At 51.9% G+C, this 4,753-nt stretch overlaps 1 long non-coding RNA gene across 1 annotated transcript; it reads left to right on the forward strand.

Annotated features, from left to right (window-relative positions):
* Nucleotides 1-275: 275 nt before the first annotated feature.
* LOC135181519 (uncharacterized) lies at nucleotides 276-1,718 on the forward strand. Its single transcript, XR_010304903.1, has 2 exons — nucleotides 276-391; nucleotides 1,266-1,718. It is a non-coding gene; the product is annotated as an uncharacterized LOC135181519 (long non-coding RNA).
* Nucleotides 1,719-4,753: the final 3,035 nt, after the last annotated feature.

Below are 4,753 nucleotides of genomic sequence, written 5' to 3' on the forward strand. Positions count from 1 at the left end.
CTCATTTTTTTGGGGGATGCTTTCTGGAATTTCTTTGGCTTTAATTCTCCCTTTGGATGTTTCATATTCACTCCCTCCCCCCCTCAACACCCTGAGATCCTCAAACTCATTGCATCTTTTTGTGTCAGTACTAAATAATCAGTGATCAATATCTCCTTTTTCTGCCTGCTTGCCAGGTGTAGGTGCTCAGAAACCATTTAGAAGCCTCTCTTTTTATTTTTCTCTCCAGGGAAATGCTAAATACTTTTTGTCTGCTTTACTGCCACATGCAGGTACTTCAGACATCACCTACAGACCTCCTTATTTCGGGGCTAAACTCCATTCTTGACAGGGGAATCAAACACATTCTTCTTTGGCACCAAGCTAGGAGCAGCTGTGGAGCTGTTGGAGGGTAGCAGAGCCCTGCAGAGGGACCTGGCCAGGCTGCATGGGTGGGCAGAGGCCAATGGGATGAGATTGAACAAGGCCAAGGGCAGGGTTCTGCACTTTGGCCACAACAACCCCAAGCAGCACTGCAGGCTGGAGCCAGAGTGGCTGAGAGCAGGCAGGCAGAGAGGGCCCTGGGGGTGCTGGCAGAGAGGAGCTGCAGAGGAGGCAGCAGTGCCCAGGTGGGCAGCAGAGCCAATGGCATCCTGGGCTGGCTCAGGAGCAGTGTGGGCAGCAGGAGCAGGGAGGTTCTTGTGCCCCTGTGCTCAGCACTGCTCAGGCCACCCCTGCAGTGCTGTGTCCAGCTCTGGGCTCCTCCATTGCAGAGAGATGCTGAGGTGCTGGAAGGTGTTTGGAGAAGGGCAGCAAGGCTGGGGAGGGGCCTGGAGCAGAGCCCTGTGAGGAGAGGCTGAGGGAGCTGGGGGGGTGCAGCCTGCAGCAGAGGAGGCTCAGGGCAGAGCTGATTGCTGCCTGCAGCTGCCTGCAGGGAGGCTGTAGCCAGGTGGGGTTGGGCTCTGCTGCCAGGCAGCCAGGGACAGAAGAAGGGGACACAGCCTGAAGCTGTGCCAGGGCAGGTCTAGGCTGGATGTTGTTAGGAAGTTGTTGTCAGAGAGAGTGATTGGCATTGGAATGGGCTGCCCAGGGAGGTGGTGCAGTGCCCATGGCTGGAGGTGTTGCAGCCAAGCCTGGCTGGGGCACTTAGTGCCATGGTCTGGTTGGTTGGGCAGGGCTGGGTGCTAGGCTGGGCTCGGTGAGCCTGGAGCTCTCTTCCAACCTGACTGCTTCTATGACTTTCTCTGTTTCTCACTGAAGCAAATCTCCTGATTTTTGTTTTTTAGAGGTTGTCCTGACAAATCTTCAGAAATTGACCTCATTTGCCAGGGTAGCTCCAAAGTTTGGAAGCAGCTCACAGCTTCAATTGGCAACAGATGTTTGGCTCTGGCTAAAAGGATTGAAATCTTAACCCTGGCTTTACACATCTCCTTGACATGCCACAGCTCTTTGGGGCTCAGGAACAGGAGCTGTGCCAGACCAAACCAAGCCTGACAGCAGAGCTGAAAGCAAACACCCAAAGCATTCCAGAAACACTACAAAATGTGGCTTGGGGAAGCTTAAATCTGAGCCTCCTCTAACCATGACATCAATATAGCAGTCATGACCTGCTTCATTTAGGAGCTGATGAGGAAGAAGATGAGGTTCAAGTGTTCCACCTGAAGCAAGCCCAAAAGATGGCCACTTTATGGGGACCTAAGTGCAGTGAGGTAGCTCTCAGCTACTGCTCCTGGACTATTTGAATCCCAAGCCCCAGCAGGATGCTCATCCTTAAAATGAGGATGAAAAACAGGAATAGAGAGAAGGAATCATAGAATGGTTGGAAGGGACCTCAAAGCTCATTCAATTCCAATCCCCTCACCATAGGCAGGGACACCTCCCACTAGAACAGGTTGCTCAAGACCTCATCTTGAGGTGTTTAAGGCCAGGCTGAATGAGGCTCTGGACAGCCTGATCTAGGGCTGGGTGTCCCTGTCCCTGTTCAGGGCCAGTTGAAACCTGCTGATCCTTGTGGTCCCTTCCAACTCTGACTGATTCTATGCTTCCAGGTGCTCAAGACCAGGTTGGACAAGACCTTGAGCAGCCTGGGTTGGTGGGAGTGTTTAAGGCCAGGCTGAATGAGGCTCTGGACAGCCTGATCTAGGGCTGGGTGTCCCTGTCCATGTCCAGGGCCAGTTGGAACTGGCTGATCCTTGTGGTCCCTTCCAACCCTGACTGATTCTATGTTTCCATGTGGACAAGACCTTGAGCAGCCTGTGTTGGTGAGAGTGTTTAAGGCCAGGCTGGATGAGGCTTTGGACAGCCTAACCTAGCGTGAGGTGTCCCTGCCCCTGGCAAGGGGCTTGGAACTGGATGATCTTTCAGGTCCCTTCCAACCCAACCCATTCTCTGAAGCTATGAGCTCCCCAACTCCCTTATTCCAAACCAGATGTGTGCTTCAGCACAGAAGCATCCAAAGCAACCAGCCCAACAAAAAGGGACAAAACCCAACAAGCTTTGAGGCCAGGAAGAAAAAAAATCAGAGTGCAGAGTATTTGAGCTGAAGGAAGCTAAGCCAACTCAGACACTGAGAATTGGCCCTCCCAGAAGAGACATTGAGCACTTGCATGATTAGAGCAATGAAAGTGGTTTCACTTTGGAATGAATTTATGACCCACTTTCAAATCCCTGGGGAGAAGAGGGATGTAATAGTGGGAAAGCTGTAAAGCCACAAAAGGCAGCAATGCAAAGTCTGCCTTTTTTTTGCCTCTCCTCCCCCCACCCTCCCCAGCCTTGTAATAGTGTCATGGCCCTGAGGGCCAAGGAAAAAACCCACCCCAAGATAGTGTGTCAGCAGGCAATGGAAGTTATCAGTCAGCCATGTGAAGAGGATTGAAGCAGCTTAATAGAGAGCAAAAAATGTCACAGGATGTGAGGGGTTGGAAGGGACCCAAGAACATCATCCAGTCCAACCCCCCTGCCAGAGCAGGGCAATGCTAACACAGGGCACAGAGGAACACATCCAGATAGGCCTGGAAAGGCTCCACAGAAGGAGACTCCACAACCTCTCTGGGCAGCCTGTGCCAGGGTCTGGGACCCTTCCAGCTGAGAAGTTCCCCTTGTGCTGAGCTGGAACCTCCTGTGCTGCAGCTTCCATCCATTGCTGCTTCCAGCACCTCAGCATCTCTCTGCAATGGAGGAGCCCAGAACTGGACACAGCACTGCAGGGGTGGCCTGAGCAGTGCTGAGCACAGGGGCACAAGAACCTCCCTTGTCCTGCTGCCCACACTGCTCCTGAGCCAGCCCAGGCTGCCACTGGCTCTGCTGCCCACCTGGGCACACTGCTGCCTCCTCTGCAGCTCCTCTCTGCCTGGCTGCTCTCAGCCACTCTGGCCCCAGCCTGTAGTGCTGCTTGGGGTTAATTCTGTGATTCTGATCTATGAGCTCTGTATGGGTATTAATTAAAGCAGGCTTTACCTTCCCTTCTGGCTTCTTGTGCAGTGATTGCTACAAGTGAGTCTCAAATCCAATAAAAATTCCTGGCTTTAATTTGCTTTGCTGTTTGTTTTGTTTTCCCCTTCAACCAGGACAGGCAAACAACCTAAAAAGAGAAGTTTGTGATCTGGTGATGGAGTCTCCATCCCTGGGGGTGATTAAAAGGAGGCTGGATGAGGCACTTAGTGCCAGGGGTTAGTTAATCAGAAGATGTTAGGTGATAGTTTGGACTCAATGATCTCCAAGGTCTATTCCAGCCCATTTAATTCTGTGATTGTGGTCCATGAACCCTGTATGGGTACTAATTAAAGCAGGCTCCAATTTCCCTTCTGGCTTCTTGCTGTAAAATCATTGCTGCAAGTGGATCCCAGGGAATCACAGAATTGTGTTGGCTGGAAAAGGTCTTTAAGATCACTGAGTCCAACCATCAGCCTCAAAAGCATCTCCAGCAGCATTTTTGGGCTAAACCTTTCCTTTAATCACTGCTTTTAGGCTTCTGTGTTGACTTTCATCTCTGCTCTCTGCTCATCCTGTGTGTGTTTGCCTTTCATTGCTGCTGCTTCCTTTGCTGTGTTTGCCAGTCTCTACCCATCCTATTTTCTCAGTGTTTGCCTTTTCCCCTGCATGCTTTTCACCCCTCTTTGCTCTCCTTAACAGCATTTGCTGTGCTCCTGTTCTCTGAAGGTGTGGGGTTATGTTTGACAAACAGCAACTCTGTCACTGATCACATCCAGCTAATGCTGCATCTCTGGTGTCCTCTCATCACCTTCCTCAGCCTGCTTCTTTCTGATGCTCCAAGGAATCCCAGATCAGATCCTGGCTACCAAACTGGAAAAACACAGACTGGGTGGGTGGAGAGCTGCTGGATAAGGAATTGGTTGGCTGGTGGAAGGAATGAGAGTGGTGAGAGGCTGGAATGGGTTGCCCAGGGAAGGGGTTGAGGCCCTATGGCTGGAGGTGTTTGAGGCCAGGCTGGCTGAGGCTGTGTGCAGCCTGCTCTAGGGTAGGGTGTCCCTGGCCATGGCAGGGGGTTGGAACTGGCTGCTCCTTGTGGTGCCTTCCAACTTTGCCTGATTTTATGATTCTAACTGACATCATCTAGCTGGACCTGAGCAAGACATTTGACTCTGTCCCACATGAGATCCTGATCACCAAACAGGGAAAACACAGGCTGGATGGGTGGAGAGCTGCTGGATAAGGAATTGGGTGGGTGGTGGCACTGAGAGAGTGGTGATCAGGGGCACAATGTCCACCTGGAGACCAATGCCAAGTGGCATCCCTCAGGGGTCAGTGCTGGCAC

This window comes from Pogoniulus pusillus, chromosome 15 (genome assembly GCF_015220805.1).
Source record: "Pogoniulus pusillus isolate bPogPus1 chromosome 15, bPogPus1.pri, whole genome shotgun sequence".
In the NCBI taxonomy this organism is placed as follows: Eukaryota; Metazoa; Chordata; class Aves; order Piciformes; family Lybiidae; genus Pogoniulus; species Pogoniulus pusillus.